At 34.6% G+C, this 17,856-nt stretch overlaps 2 non-coding genes across 2 annotated transcripts; both read right to left on the bottom strand.

The window, feature by feature from the left end:
- Positions 1–1,065: 1,065 nt before the first annotated feature.
- Trnae-cuc lies at positions 1,066–1,137 on the bottom strand. The gene has a single exon. It is a non-coding gene; the product is annotated as a tRNA-Glu (tRNA).
- A 5,395-nt stretch (positions 1,138–6,532) lies between these two features.
- Positions 6,533–6,603, bottom strand: Trnag-gcc. Its single transcript has one exon. It is a non-coding gene; the product is annotated as a tRNA-Gly (tRNA).
- Positions 6,604–17,856: the final 11,253 nt, after the last annotated feature.

Raw genomic sequence — 17,856 nt, 5'->3', positions numbered from 1 at the left:
ATTCATTTTACTTAGACAGCTGATCAGCTGCTGGGATTTTATTGGATACTTGTGTTATAAAACGGTAGCCAAGGTCAAAAAACAAAAACATGTAGCATTCGTTTTCGATGGCGCGGGACAGAATGTACTGAGGGGAGAAAACTTAGGGGAAGTCTTTCTAAAGGGACAAATAACGAAAAAAAAACAGTTAAATTTCACGGTTAAAAATTCCGATACGTGTTATATCCAACCCGGAAGCTTAACACTAATAAATCACTATCTATTATCTAGGCATACCATAAGGTATTTAATTTATATTGGCCACAAGTGGGGTACCTTGGTCGCTTCCTGGCCACTGCCCACTGATGGGCAACCGACCGTAGGAACCAAGTCACGTGGAACCGATCGACTTGTTACTCGATTGTTTTAAGTTTCTAAACGATGTTTTTGTAACTGTAGTCATTTTACTATCGATTTCCGAACGCTTTTGTTTCGCGGGATGATGTCGCGGTCTGTTTGAAAAAGGAATTTCGTTTTTTCTTTTTTTAAGTAATTCGTATTTGATTTTGTGTCATAAGGTTTGCTTTTATTGTCAATAGTTTTTGGTTTTAATAAGTTAACTTCTAAAGTTATTTTTTGGCATTCTTATAGATATAATTTTATCTTCTGTCGTTTAGGTACCTACATTATGTGTACTGTATTTGAATTATTTTGAATCGAAATAGTAGGAAGCGTAAGTTAAGCTATTTATCAAAAATCACTGAAACCACTTAAGTTAGATATTTACTAAAATAAATTACTTTATTTAACCACCACAAAAACATTACTGATATATTAACTGAGTTTTTATTATAGTGTTAATTACATCAATCTAAATTTACAATCCGCCTAATTAAAAGATTAACATATTAAAGTGAATAATGTTTAAAACTACTTAGGTGAGTCGAATTAAAATGAAAACTAAAAAGAAACGTCGATAATGATTGCTGATAACAAAATCACTTGTAATAAAATTAATCTATTGCTAAAATAGTTGTACGACACTAAAACAATTATTTTTATCAACATAAAACTCAAAAAGTATTCTTCCGATACCGGGAATCGAACCCGAGCCTCCTGGGTGAGAGCCAGGTATCCTAGCCACTAGACCATATCGGATATTGACTGAGGAGTTGAAATGTTAGTAGAGTTAGGTATGTAAAACTGTGTTGATAAAGTTTTATTCTTTGGCAAAAAAGTAGGAATTATTTGAACAACTGATATATCAAAATAATCTCAGTTTTTAATAGATTCACAGCATAACATCTGAATACCAATTAAATTAGCTTATCTTTATTTACAGAGTTAAATAAGTTCCGGTTAATTTTAACTGTCCAGTTACGTTTCCTAGTGACCCAAATGAGTTGTCACTACTAACAGATTTAGATCGCTTGACCGTGTGCAGTGTGAAGCAAAATGGCGGCCACATTTTTTGAAATTGGAACGGGACAATGTTATTGGCACAATGAATTAGTTTTATTTTTCTATTCGGACTTCTTGGAATAATATTGAGTTACCAACATTACCTATAGAGATTTATTTATTTTTATTTTGTAACTGTTTGGTACCAAAATAGGAAAAGCATTTTTTATTCAGACGATGCAAGTCCAATTATTCCCACGCCGGTCGTGATCTCAGCGTGGGTTGGAGTCGTTAGCTTTTCACCTTGTGGCAAAAAAGCTGTTTAATGCAAGATGCTCCGCAGCTGGACTATTAACGTAGCTTACTATTCACTCCATGTTTAGGGACTTCATGCATAGTGTTCCTGACTGTAGTCGAAAATATTTAACGGGACTTTCTGAAGGGTCACCGCTGCCCCGGTAAACGAAAGGCTAGGTAGGAAACAGGCTCATTAAGTCAATAAAAGTATGCCAGAAACTAAATATCCGGAAAACGGCGAAAATGAAACGAACCTACATCCCTAAAAAAACTATTAGTAATAGTTTGAATTATTTCTATAGAAGAAATATAAGTATTATTATATTACTATAGGTACGACTATCTCAATTCTGCGTATCAACTTTACTGCAGCGCTTGCGACCGAGTGTTTAGATCCAAACTCGGTCTAGCCAGTCACATCAGGGCTCACGCTAGGAGGTGAATTGCCAATGGTCGCCGTTATCGAAAGCGATAAGGAGAACTAAGTATATATATATATTACTAGCTGTTGCCCGCGACTTCGTCCCCGTGGGTAGAATATATAAGTTTTGATTTATACCCGTCCTGTTTTTTCTCACATTTTCCATTGTATCTTCGCTCCTATTAGTCGCAGCGTGATGGTTTATAGCCTAAAGCCTTCCTCGATTAATGGTCTATTCAACACAAAAAGAATTTTTCAATTTGGACCAGTAGTTCCTGAGATTAGCGCGTTCAAACAAACAAACAAACAAACTCTTCAGCTTTATATATTAGTATAGATGTTACTATTACCATCAGTCCAATTTACTATAATAAAAATATTTGTCATAAACATAAACAAAAACTCGAATTTTTCACGTTCCACATTCAAATACTGTTCCTATTCTACCCTTTAGACAGCCGAAATCTATTACAAAAAAATATTTTTTATTTCAGTCTTCAGCAATTACACAATAGAACAACCACTATTAAGAATATTTCAGTTGTTTAGCACTAAAAGTGTCTTTAATAGCCGTGTGGTCACAACACTCATGATCTTATAGCCATTACTCAGCTGTGCGTGGGAGGGCTACCTATGAGGCTTACGCGTACACTATTTGTGATTTCGTCCTAATTATTAATAATAAACATTGAGATGATGGTACAGTGACATATCAGTGTTAGGGATAGATTATTCTCTTAAAATATTACAAATGCGGACGTTTGTAGGGTAAGTGGAAATATTGAGCGTGAATATAATGCTGTACAAGCCGCACAAGACACCCAGATTAAGAACAACCATACGTTGATCTCACAAACACTTGTCCTAAGTGGATATCAAACCCGATACACTTAGTCTGGTTTTGGCGTGGTGACCTTTACTAGTCGGCTATTCGGACAGAAAAAACCTCTACGTCTGAAAAAGACAGCGACATGACATGTATTATGTCTGCGTCTCTAAGGTAGGCAAAACAAAAATTGTTCAAAACAGTATTCTTGAGTAGTAGTATCTCAGGTCGATTACATGCAAATGATCAGAACATCACGTGTTGACCTTATTGTCTTCAATTTACTGAATTGATCTGCCCACATGTGTCAGTGTAGCGTCGTATGCGTCTGCGCAACGGTTGAACTGCGAGCATGCGCACGCGCAGACGACGTTCACGTGCATTTTACTTAAAAAGGTTAAATATCTTGGATATTACATTGTTTATGTGATAGTATTTGGTAATTACTGTATTTTTTTGGTGTCAAGTATTTTGTATTCCTTGCCCACGGCTGGGCAAACGACTCTTCGATGAATCCCCAGACTGGTCTGACTCTCTGTACAAATATGTTTGCCTATTTACATTTCCTTTTTCATTCTGATACTATCACAATGGCTATTATAATAAAGGTTCTACGGGTGTAACAATGCCTCTTCTCAAAGAGAAATCTTGTATTGCAAATTCAACCGGACAAAGTCTAGACAAATACCTAGTCTACTAGACACAATATGTACCTATGTAGGTGTTAATAATATTTCAACACGTACGATCCATTTGATACAAACTGCGTACTTGCAATTCAATCGTAGACTGTCAGCAATTCTTGTATTGTAAAGGTACGTTCACATGATACTCATTAGTGCCCGAATTTATTTCGAGCGTTTTTTTTTATTAAAACTTACGGAGAGTTATAATTTAAATTATTATCTATAAATAAACTAGCTGTCCCAGCAAACGTTTTACGATATAGATGTTGTCCAATTCTCAGACCTCCCAATATGTAGGCAACTAGGCACGCAAAATTTCATAAGAACCGGTGCAGTCATTTCGGAGGAGTTCAATTTTGTACACCGTGACACGAGAATTTTGTACAAAATGTCTCAAAAGTTTTGGGACTTTTTCTCTACATTTTATAATAATAATCTCATCTTCCGTAATATAAATACATACCTACATTTAAATACACACATGTTTACACTTAATATGCAAGTTATTCCAATACCAGTTTCGTGAATGTTCTTTCTATGAATAAAAGAGAGTATCTCAATCATAATGCAACAAAAGCACCTATTTATTATACTAACAATAGCAAAAAGACTATATTATCATAAAAATAAACATAATCAAGTGATTTATAAGAAAATGATAAGTGTAGATACATTTAAAAGTGCATGTGGGCAGCTATGCTATGATGACAGCTGTCAATTTTATACGCTTATATACGTTTGGATGTCTCTAATGTAAAGAGCCTCATAAATCATCCAAAAACATAGGTTTTAATTAAATATATGCAAGTCAACGAAGCCTAAGTTGGACAAAATTGCACTCTGTTTTTCTTAAACCCCTTCCAGCGCCGACAATTAAAAGAACTGAACTGTAACCCCTTTTCCAAGGGAAATGGAAATTACATAAAATTTGACATCATTTCTTATCTCCTTAGTATGTGGCCAACACAATAAGTGGTAATTCATTGTATTGAGTGACACACATAAAAACAGAACACAGTGAATGTTCTGCCCCATACTGAAGTCCCAATTATTGCGTTGGCAAAATGCTCATTTTGCCAACGAACAAAAAGCAATTTTCAACGCAAAATTTTCATTCAATCGTCGGCAATTGTAAATAGCGGAATCGGGGCCCAAACCTGATCTTTCACTATAAATACATTTTAACGCGGTAACATAACCAGCCAGTTATTTCAAATTAACCTTTTCCTCACACCACGACTGTATTGAATATTGCTTGAACTTTCAGAGTTACACAAAACTAAGCACCAAAATGTAACCAAAGGAAGAGTCTTGCATTCGTCGTATTTTAGTACCGTGTCTATTTGTATCGGAAATTGAGTATTTTGTAGAAAAACATCACTTCGCTGGATGGAATATTTTGAACTGACCTTATGAAGTCGTGTTCTATATTATTTTATAGGTACTTGCATGATTTCATTATTAATAAAATTGAGAACGTTAAATAAAACCTAAAGACTAAGCACTAACTATGTACTTATGTTAAATGTGCGAATGTTTTGTTTCTGTTATTTAACGAAATTATTTCTTACTGCACCTACCTGCTTATTCAGCATTTTTTTCCTTTTATGACTATACATTTATGAATCATACACGATCTCCTTCTTTTGGTAATTACTATTATCATTAAAAATAATAATTTCCATTTCAATAATGTTTTGCCGTAGGTGTGTGTGTACCCTAACAATATCAAACTTGAGCCTATACACGCATATTATGTTTGCGTACTAGTTCACTTACTAAAAACTTATTTAGCAATTTATATGCTTAATATTAATTATAAAATACTTCCAAGGTTAAGTTTTATATTTCTGCAAATTCTTGTAAAAAAAAAGTTATGAGTTTGCGAGTTAGCACTTTTTTTAGATTATTTTGAATTCTAATTGCCAACTAAAAGGTAAGGATTAAAAAAATGATTCCGTCTTTTTGTTTTAATATTATAATCCTACTAACATCATCTTTCCTTAATCTGTAAGCAAAACTATTTTGGTATAGGAAAACACGTTTTTTAATGAATTATTCATAATTTAATAAAAATATGCCTAATCGAGTCGCCATTGATTTTGTTCAAGTAACTGTATTAAAAATAAATTATGCATTTATTTGAATATGGAATACGGTAGTACCTTCGCCAGCTGTATTTTACGACCCTATAAGTAACTTATTTAATTTTAAACTTTAACGCTTTGTGTCAAGGTTGTAATTTGATTACGATTAATTAATTTATTATTGCTTCGGAAGGTCGTCTAATTTTTTTTATGGAATTCGTTGATGTTTGAATTACAAAATGTTATAACCTTATTAGTTAAAAAATATATCTTCTAATATATAAAATTTCCGTGTCACGATGTTAGTAACCATACTCCACCGAAACGGCTTAACCGATTTTTAACAAATTTTATATGCGTATTCAGTAGGTCTGAGAATCGGCTAACATCTATTTTTCAAACCCCTAAGAGAGTTGCTCACACAAAATTATTTTTTTTTGCGAAATTTTTTGTTTTTATTTTTTTTATAATGTGGCATTAAAAATATATACAATTAGAAAAATAAAATATTTTCAACGTTTGCTGGGTCAGCTAGTTTACTTTATAACTATCAAGTTATTGTATGCAAAAAACAATCTCCCATTAATTAAATGTTTTATTCTTGAAATACTATCGGAAGTGACATAGGTGTTACAAGTTCATTGAATTATTAAGTTTCAATGCACACAAATAAATTATATTGAAAGTGTGTAAGTACAATAAACGACTTTAACCCAGCAATGGGTGTTCTTCTAGCAAGAAAACTCAGCTAGAAAGAAAACAAACATTATAATTTATAGCTGTAAAATAAAAAAAGAGCTAATTCATCAGCAAAAGATGACGATGTGCCGCAATGTGCATCGGCCGGGAATCGAACCCGGGCCGCCCGCGTGGCAGGCGAGCATTCTACCACTGAACCACCGATGCTTGTATTGACATTATAGAAATTGCTCTTCAGTATCTTTTAGGAAAACTTTTTCGAGATAATTAATATTATTCGAAAATAAAATATATACATATACTAGCTGACCCAGCAAACGTTGTTTTGCCGATGTTTTTTTTCTAGTTGTATGTGTTTTTAATGCAAGATTATAAAAAAAATAAAAACAAACAATTTCGTCCAAAAAATAAAAAAATAAATTTTAGTGTGGGCAACCCTTATCACTTAGGGGTATGGAAAATAGATGTTGTTCTATTCTCAGTCCTACCCAATATGTATACAAAATTTCGTAAGAATCGGTCGAACCGTTTCGGAGGAGTACGGTAACTAACATCGCGACACGGGAATTTTATAAATTAGAAGATCGTTTTTTACAGTCCACGCAACTTCCGCCCTTATTTGTAAGATATTTAGGTTGTTGTGACTAAACTATAACAATATTACTGTACTATCTTCGCGTACTTTTAAGTAGATTTTAAAGAGATCTACAAATCTGTAGTACTTACACCATTTTGTCCTATATTATCAATAGTTTTAGCATGGTATGCAGAGTAGGTTTTCGATCTGACACCTTGGGTTACAATAACGCAAATTAAGCTTTGCAGTGGTAATATTTGAGCTAGCGAAGAACCTAGTATATACTATTTTAATCCATTTTTAGGGTCATTCTTGAGTATTTTTTGTCTGTGTGTATAATACGTGTGTAGTAATAGTAATAACAATAAGTACTTATTAAGATTCTCATAAAAATCAATTTCAAAACTGACTGCATCTAACTTCACTCATACCATCTACATATACAACCTCCTTGCATATTTTATAGGGTAGGAGTGAAGCTATCGATATCGCCCTAGTACCATCATAAAATATTGAGGAACTTAAACCCTTCGTCTATACAGTTTTATATCAAACCTCATTTTATATTCACTCCGTTTTATGAAGGAAATTAACTAGGCTTAAGCTTAACTGCTGTATGGATAGAGTACGGATAGGGGTTGAAGTCTAAAAAACTTTTTATTTGCTGATGTGACGGGGTAGAAGCTAATGACCTTAACCCACGGGTAGACGGCGGCGGGGGGGGTTTTTTTGTTCAAAACAGAAACATTCCATAGAAAGACAACCAATAAAATTGTCCTTAATTATTAAAATTACGTATACAAGTTATTTAAAGTTTACGAATATATGCAATATTGGACATTATTCTTTTGTAACGATTCGACTGGCCATCATACGGCTGGATCATCATACATCCCTATAATCTATATGTAAGCAAGAAAGCTATGAAAGATTGTAAGCATCAGTTTCACATAAGTAAAGCAAAGTTGTTTAATTATAAATATGATGGCATACCGCTTCTGTTCACCGAAGTATTCGTTAAAGTTTGCACTTCACAGCATCCTAGTTTATAGTAGATGTAGAAGATAAGATGTTTCGAGTACATTCGTTGTTAGTTGCATTAAGCTACGGTGCAGTACAGCCGGTATAACTAGGGCTGACATACAGAAATGTTTTAGAGTAAACAGGGATTTATGGAATACTAGCAGTTGCCCGCGACTTCGTCCCTGTGGCAAGCAACCAGTTTTACACCTTTGGTTACATTATAGCAATTTTCTTACGGAACCCTAATATTTTTCAAAATAAATTATAGCCTATGTTCAGCAGGGATAATGTAGCTTTTCAACAGTGAAAGAATTTTTCAAATCGGTCCAGTAGTTTCGAAACTTGTCAAACAAAAAAAAAACTATTCTTTCCTCTTTATAATATTAGTATAGATGGAATTATAAATTCGGTGAAACGTATTCATAATTATGAATCTAGGTGACTATTCGGGTAGATGACTAGTCGATACCAATAAATAAGTGTAAGCTGTTATTTAGTAAGGCACTGGATTGGATTGGATTCGGAAAGCGGAAGACCGAGTATTGTGGGGAAACTTTGGGGAGGTCTTCGTCCAGCAGTGTACCGCGAAATGCTGTTGATTGATTAGGTACTTATACTGTAACTCTTGACAAGAGTGTACAGAAAATTTGTTAAATAAAAGTTCGATTCAGCAGAGCATGAGCAAACTTCATTCATAAATTAACGTCAATCTTGATTAAGCTTACATATCGACTTATATAAAACACGGAAATGTACTACACTGTTACACATGTGTGTTGACTGCAGTCTTCTCGTAATTCCCTTCACAATGGGGAGATAAAAACTGTTTGTTTTATTAGAGGGTGCACTGCTGAACCTTTGAAAATACTGACACGATCTGAATGCGAAATATAAGTTTTCCCACCGAAGAAAACATCATCTATCACTCTTATTTAACCTCTTTCCTCTTTTCGCCTTCCTTTAGAGTAATTGGCAATTATTTTAAATGTCATGTCGCCAGCATTTTACTCCTTTCGACTTACAACATCTCGTTGAATCACAACTAAAAGGTACCAGTTACGAGCCTTAAACATTCTCTAAACCAAAATCTTCCTCACCTTTCCCCAAAATATCGAAACGAAAACTGCAAACGTACATTCACCAACCCTACACCTTATTTAATCCCTCTCGTACCGCAAGGGTTTCCACTTCGCGACCCAGTTTCCTTCAGAAAATATTACCGTTATTCCATCTCCCATTTTATATTTTACTTCCGAAATAAAAATTGTTGGGCGCTCGTAAGGGAATGTACCAAGAGATGTAATGTTGGATTGTTGCGTATTGGATTTTGTGGCTACTGGGTGTAATGTTTGTTGGTATTGCTATAAACATGTATGTTCTTGGTAAACAGATAATAAGAAGAAATATCCTTTCAAACTGAGTAATATTACCTCATAGAACCATTTCATTCATTAGATTCAGTCGCATCCCATCTCTTAGATCTCTTTTAAACAAAGTGTACGCTTAAATTAATTCTTTAATTCTGTTTTTTTACGAATGCTTCAACAACGTACATTCACACAATACTCAATGTGTAATTAGATGTTTGTAAAGCACCTTTTTGTGGCGGGAACTAAAATCATTTTGATCATCATTTTGAAGAAGAGTTTTCCAAATCGATCCATTCTCCTTCAATGGTCCTCAAAGATTGACCTCAACAAAGAGAATAATTACAATTAGATTTTACTTCGAACCTACTTTACCTAAGTACTGTATTTCTTTGTCTTCGTTTGGAAAAATACTGATTTTCAGTACCCAACTGACAATTACGTCATAACCATTAATCTTACAATGGCTTTGCAAAAATAACAGATTATGAAACTGTTACAGTTTTTTTATCTCATTGTATTGTTTCAGACGATGATAATGACGCGATGACAATGTTAATGTTGTCATTGATCATAATTATAATTGTTGTATTGTCATTAATTTGTAATGTCATTGTTTCAGGTACCTTCTTGTCCGATGAATCATCTGATTACGTTGAAGATGGGTTTGTTAAGATTTTGAATGATTTAACTGTTTATGGAGCTAATATTAATTTCATTTCACGTTTTATTAAAAGTAGTGTCCACTGTTCCTTCAAATATGATTGATGACAGAGCGGAAAATAATAAAATTATGATATTTTGTTACGTACTTTTTTTGTTCTTTTAACACTTACATTATTTATGTACCTTTGACCATGACCATGACCTTTGACGTCTTTCGGACTATTTTGAATAAAAAAAAAACAGAATGCAGTTCTTTAGCAATAAAATTTGGTCCGCAACTAAAATGGTTTCCAATCCCCATCAACTCTGGCATTACGCAATTGACAAACATAAAACGATGAATATTTGTTTATTACGAAGCGTAACAGAAGCAGGTCTATTAACAAATTCGTTCCGCCATAAAACCGATCAGTTTCAACAACACTCGACAATTTGCAATAACGACTCTATCCCATAAACCTACTTAGATTAGGGAAACAATCGCAGTAGTTTTACTTAGCAACTGTGTTTAATTTCCCATTGTGACATAAAATTGAACAAAAATGGGAAGAGTCTAGTTCATTTTTAATTTCAAGAGCTTTAATGCCTGTTTTTCCTTTCAGACAAATAATTAATAGCGATTTAAATTGGTTGAGGTTTCGGTATTCGATGACAAAGCAAAGAGAATACATAACTTAAAATTACACTGATATTATAATAACCGGTCAAATACTAGTCGGATTAGTGACACTGAGGGTTCAGTACAAATATTTTGCCTATTTGTACTAACAGATTACTACCTTAAAAGTAAATTTATAACCGTAACATTTTTATTTCTATTAATTAATGTTTGTTGATATCGGCAAGAAAAATACATTTTTCAACTGTGTACCTATTACAGTTCATAAGATATAGTCTGAATGACGGACTGACGGATAGCGGATTTCAGTAATGGGGTTCTTTAAACACAAAATATAAAAAAATGTCACGGAGAAAACCAAGCAATGGACAATATATGAAAAAAAGGTTTTAATTCGATGATGTGTGATTAGTACTATGACGTCGACTTTTGATTGATGACGTACTAAAGTTGATTCGTTAAATTAAAGTTGTTCCGAGGGTTACTTTACTTATCATAGCAATAAGTTCAACCTACAAGTTGTCATAAAATAATAAACGTTTGGCCCATTTCATTTCGTTATACTGAATCCAATCGACGAACAGTTTAAATAAACATAAAACTCTTTTGTAACTTAACAGCGTAATGTTTATGTAAGTGGTTTACTTACGTGAAATATTATTACATGTGCCCACTATTGCAGAGGGCCTTAGATACCTTGGTCTGCTCTCTCTACTCTTGAACACGTCTACCTTGGTTTTCAAAGTGTTCGACGAGGTTAAAAAATGATGGGCGTGGAAAAATAATTATCTATACTAATTTTATAAAGCTGAAGAGTTTGTTTGTTTGTTTGCACGCGCTAATCTCAGGAACTACTGGTTCGAATTGAAAAAATATTTTATTTTAAATAGACCATTTATCAAGGAAGGCTATAGGCTATATAACATCACACTGCGACTAATAGGTGCGAAGATTCAATGGAAAATGTGGAAAAAACGGGGGAAATTATTCATCTTTGATGGCTTTCGTTGCGTGCGCTGCGACGCCTGCAACAATGGTTCAAGATCTGCTAACCACGTGGACGAAGTCGCGGGCAACAGCTAGTTATTCTTATAAGGCAGTATGTTTGAGAACCATTGCACTGCATTCAAACATTTGAATAAACAACGATTACAGAAACAAAAGTATGTTTGTTTTCTACGCACTGGAAACTATAATGTTGTTTCGTAATTTGCATATTTTTGAATGATCTAAAATGTTGCTAGGTATTTTAGTTAGTGGCTAAAGCAGTAGAAGGGGCCCGGGGTGTTTTTAGTCGGTGGAAGTCCGACATATCCCCACGCCGCGGCGCCGTGCCCTCGACGTGGGTTGAAGGCATTAGCATTTCACCCCGGAAGAAAAAAAGTTATTTTAGTCAGTACTGAACAGTAAGTTATATTCGACCCACACAAAATTGAAGTGGATCTTACTCCCGAAAGTATTAAAAAACTTTTCTTTCCAAATTGCTGTGTTCATGTGCGTTGAAGTTTAGCTAGAGTAGGAATTAGCTGTATAAGTGTAGGTATATGAGCGATAACTTCGGAGTCGATGTAGGGTGGGAAAATAAGGGTTTCATCCATTGATGACTTACAATTTGAAAAAATACTGCGTAATGAAATTTGAACAATAGAGTTATAGTTTTTTAGTTTACATTCGAACAAATTAACAGCAATTTAAAACTAAATGACGTTTCAACGACTTACCATCCCACTAGAAACGATAGCTTATTTCCATAACAGCAACAGTTTTAAATAAACAGGTGGCAACAGACCTTCTTTATTCGGTCACAAGAAACCAAACAATCAAATAAGGCGCGAAACAAATGAAAGGAGTTGAAACTTGACACCTTTCATAAATACCGCACGGGTATTGTGCTTAATCTTACTGAATACTAAGCTACCGATGCGAGTTTACTTGCAAAAGATTGCTAACTATGATGACCTAATTCCCACAGTAACATATCCATTGATACCTACCTAGCTAATATAGATATAAAGAGCATATTATGACATTATGGCAAGAATGAATTGTTGTGAGAATCTGTGCAGTACCATTTCCCAAGTTATAAAAAGCTGGTAGAGATTTTTCAAGTCATTCTTTATATGGGAAACTTTGAGAAGTTCAGCAATTGTTGTTTAAGCAGGAGAAAATACCATTTCATAAATTGTAGGTAGCCTATAATTTTTTGTAAATTTTCCAAAATATTTAAGCTCTAACCAATCGATATTTATCTGGTCTAGTAGCGGCTATTAACGGCCATCTTATATATAACTGTTTAGCTACTACGAGTACTGAGATACAGCCTGGTGTCAGACGGACAGACAGCGGAGCCTTAGTAGCAGGGTTTAACCCAAAAAATAAGCAAAAAAAAACAAAGCACCGACACAAAAATAACTTAACCATGAATTTCCTTTACATATTACCGGTAATGTAACATGATTTTAATCCTTATCTACATCACACCTAAGCCTACATTACAATACACCAAAAAAAAATAGCAAAAGAGGCAGAAATCCTTTCTCCGGATAGTTCAGCACGCCGCTACCCGAGCGCCGAGCGCCCAGGGCTCCAAAATTGTGTTATTGTGCTCGCACGTGCCCAGAATCCGGAGCATTGATTGGTTATTTGCTACGTGGTACTACGAAAATCCAATAAATAATCATAAATGACTGACAATTCAGTTTGCGAAACGTTTTAGAGCTTTTAAAAGATTTTACGAACAGTTTTTAAAATGTTGGTGTAGTTTTTTTCAGAGTCTGCTGCTAGCCTGAGTGCTGGAATTATATAAGTGCACGAATAATCAAATGGTATAGGTCACCATTCGGAGGACAAGCTTTTGTGTGACTATTTCCAAACCATAATGCCCTAAATTTCTGTCTAGCCCTCTGAAAGTCCAGTTTCATTCAAATTATTTTATCACTAGAACTCCCTCTTGTTTTTACTTGCTTCAAGCCAACCAGTAGATCGCATTCCTATATCGTATTTAATAACAATCTTTTGCTAAGTGCATAAACTTAAACCCTCATCATTATCTTTACACTAACTATTTTAATAATCTTTTAGTGGGTTTTAATTAAACTGGCTCGGCAGGACTATTACGTTAATACAAGAACGTCACAAAATCTCTTCGAGCTATCCTTAATATACTTTTTGCTATCCTCGTCAGATCAGGTTGACGTAGTATAAAGCAAGATGGCATTCTTCCTGAGCCCGTTTTTAGGGTCCCGTATCCTAAAGGTAAAAGCGGAACCGTTTCACGGAGGCTTTGCTGTCTATCCGTATGCATGTATCCAGACTGTCTCTTGAACCGTGAAAGCTAAAAAGTTGAAATTTAGACAGTTTCTGGATATCTATTGCCAATATAACATCAAAAACCATCGTTTTTCATTTCATCATCAAAAATCAAGAATTTGTTGTTTTTTGAATATAATATTATAATTATATTATCAATCTAATAAATATTAATACATTTGTCGTTACCCTCAAATGTATTTGTCGCCAAACCGATATGCCTTTCTATTGGACGGATTATTCCTTTCTACGGAATCCTCGGTATCGCGAGTTCGTCTCGCCCTTGACCGGTTTTATTATCATACCCTTTTATTTGTAGCTGGACAGCCAGGTGACTGACTTGTGGACAACTGAGGGCTTGTTTTCTTTTCAAAGCTGGGATAGGTCAACTCACGGTCAGTGATAAACGCCACCCATTGACTTGACTCTCTTTTTTTATTTTAGCATCTGTGGTGTTGTTCTCTGGTTTTAATTTCATTCGCGACAATGTTCATTTGTATTCTTTTTACTGTGCCCAAGAAGTGGGTGAAGGTAACAGTTCATTTAACTGGAGCTGGAGTTCATATTGGCCAGAATTTTTGCATCTTTTAAATGGAAAATTTGTCTCGGTAAAGAAAGCGCTGGATAGCGGTAGTGGAAATCGTTATTTTAGACATAAATCTAGAATAAAAAATAAAAAATATTTATTAATATATGCTTATAAAGAAGCTTTTTTGTATCAAAAGATCTTCGGTCTTGACATTCAGATTCAACATCGTTAATTATCTTTCTTCACTGAGAAAGGGTGTTTGCCAAAAATCTTCTTTAAGAGATGACAGACGTATCCATTGGAAGTTGACAGTTTAAATAGTTGGCAAGAACTTCCGTTCGGCTGTATCTAGTGGCGACAAGAGATCAAGAATTTGTACAGAGAGATGGGAAAATATGCATAGCGAGATGACAATTGGCGAAGATCGTTTTTGTAAGGTACAATAATTAAAATAACTCAGATACATGGGCTTGTGACAGCCAACTAGCTTTTGCCCGCGGCTTCGCTCACTTTGGAACCTTTCCTGAGATTAACACAGCAAAGGGCTCGAAACAGTCTCTATCTCTCACATTCCCTAGCGGTAAAACAGATGAACCAGGTTGATAATTAGTATTTTTTAAATTAATGCGCATCTGAAAGATGATCATGTTTCTCCAATTATCACACATAGATTTAATTTTATACAAAACATACATAAAATTAAAACACAAATACAGGAAAAAGCAGTTTCTCTGATAATCATTTCTTCTTGTGGATAATAATAATTTCCAGTACTCTTTCATTACTGACATCCCGCTAAAGAAATGTTGTAACTCAATACCGACTCAGGAAAAGGAAGACAATCAAAACGTATAAAAATAATGACGTTCCTTGATGGACTGACGTTTAGATTGAAAACGTAGATGAATATAGTAATACAACTGTTAATGTTTAGAAGAAAAAAAGACTCAGTTCTTAAGAGTCAACTCAGTACCTAACTTAAGCTGTACGTATCACGGCCTAGACAATTAACAGGCAAATGGTGGACGCGTGTAAAATTGTTTGAGTACACTGATAGCCGATTGGTAAGTATTGGTCACGACGCAAAATCCTGAGAGTAAGGACGCACGTCCGATCTGGTCTGAGGCTGGTTGTCCGGTGTATCTGAAACCTCCCGTGAGACAAGCATTAAAATCCTCGATAATAAAATGCAGTTTTAGTTTCCATTAATAAACAAAAAAATATACCTATATAGTTCCTAAAATCCTTCAAAAGTTGGTTAAAAATGTTATGTATCTGAAACAATGAAGATTTTAAGTTTGCAGATGTGTGGGACTCCCATTAAATGAGATAACACAGGCGGCTTGAAAACCTTCAAACAAATTTAAGCGAACCCCACAATCTGAAAACATAACGGAGCCTCATAAAATTGCCTACTTTCATAACTTTGAACTTGGATATGCGCACGCGCCGCCGCCGGCGAGCCGGGGTTGCCATTACGAAAATGTCAGGTGTTGCCAGCGCACAACTATTTCCGGGAACATTCAAAACAATTTACAATCTTTTATTTAAGTTTGAGAAATGTTTCAAAGAATTTCGAAAGTTATATTTTAAAAGTTTGTTAATTTGTACCTTAAATTAGATTTTTTGTGTAAATTTTAATGGAAAAGAATTTATTTGAACGCCTTCCAAGAAGTCAAATTTAAATTTCATGAGATGCTTTTAAAACGACTTCATTTCGGATATTAAAATAAAATTAAACCTAAGATACTTCAAAAAGTACAAGTAAAAGTAAAAGAGCAGATAGCCTTTAAGATAGCAGAAAATATCAAACAATATATCCTAGCAACATCTTTCGAAAGCGCAGGAAAAATACTACATCTTGGGTCGATAAACCCCCGTCAGTACATATCAAAAGATTTACATAATTCTCAACACAATACATTATTATAATAATTTCATCCCCCAACAAAACAAATGTGACATCAGTTTCGTAATTCCATCTATATTATGTAAACTAACACAAAGGCGACGACTAAAAGATTGCATTGATTAATGCTCGGGTCAAGGACGAACAGACGCGAATGTCGTCTTGATCACGCGAATGTTTTTTAATTTACGAAGAAAATGAATTTGATGTTCATCTAGGGATTTGAATGAAACGATTGCCGACTGGTCAAGTTGGATCGACATCCATTATTTGAGTAATCGACGTACGGTTGTTCTGACTCTGGGTGTACTTTGTGGGTGTGACTTGCATGTTTGAGAATCTTCTCATGACATTAGGATGAACCGAAGACATCGAAGCCCAGGCCTATATTTTTTTTTGGTGCATCAGAAAAAGGTTTGTTTGTACCTCTCTTAGTTCACCAAATCCTGATCAATGGATGTTATGACGATAGATCGAAATTTAAGACATGCTTAATATGTCTTCCTTTCCTCTCTTCACATCATAACGTGACAGAAACAGCGTGAACCTAACGGCAACCCGAAACCAATTGAAATGTAATTGTTTGGTCATGAATTGACCACTGGATCAGCTTTCTATGTTAGTTGACTAATTGGAAAATCAATGCTAATTGAAATGCGAGATAAATAATAATATATAAACCCGACTAAACACATTGATATGAACTGTGGAACACAAGATTAGTTGGTGACTTGTGACTTAAGAATAGGGCGCGGCAGAGATAATGTCCCGAGTGAGTTGAAAAGTGACAGAGGGACCTACTACCATAGCTTAAGGCTACGCTACGTTACTGTTGTGAGAGTAAGATAGAGCGCTACAGTGTAAATAGCGGTGTCTCTTTCTCACGTCTGCCAATTTTACTTTCAGAGGTTATAGTAGGATAAGGCAAATGGGTGTAGTGATACGCATGTCAGTATACGAACATTTCTATAATTTCTATTTGAATCGTTTACGGAACTAGATTATTTAGTTCCAGTAAGTACTGGGTATCTACTTTCTTTTTAAATATCTTGATGTTTTGCTTGACTGGTCTATTTAGGGTTTGATTTTTGTGTGAGATTTCTTTCTTGTTTTCGCGAAGGGATAATTTCTTTTCGGTGCTGAGCTAGGCAGCTATCAATTGTTTTTAGTTTACTTTTTTAACAGGTTAAGTTGTAAATTGAGAAACGCACAGGGTACGGGCGTAATTCAGAAGGTGCCAATTAAAATCCTAAACTACATATTTTTGTGGTTCAGTAGGTACTTTTGTACAGTTAATGGCTCTTAAATTCGTTGCCAAGGTAACGTTAGTACACAACTATACGTATTAAGATATAGAATTCCTTTTTTTTTCTTTTTTAACAAAAGGCATTTTCAACTTGTTTGCTAAATAATACCGTAAGTGGCCAGCCCTGCTACCTGATTTAATAAAGGTGTAAATTA

The sequence above is a fragment of the Trichoplusia ni genome, chromosome 22, assembly GCF_003590095.1.
Source record: "Trichoplusia ni isolate ovarian cell line Hi5 chromosome 22, tn1, whole genome shotgun sequence".
In the NCBI taxonomy this organism is placed as follows: domain Eukaryota; kingdom Metazoa; phylum Arthropoda; class Insecta; order Lepidoptera; family Noctuidae; genus Trichoplusia; species Trichoplusia ni.
This window is presented reverse-complemented; position numbering and strand designations above follow the sequence as displayed.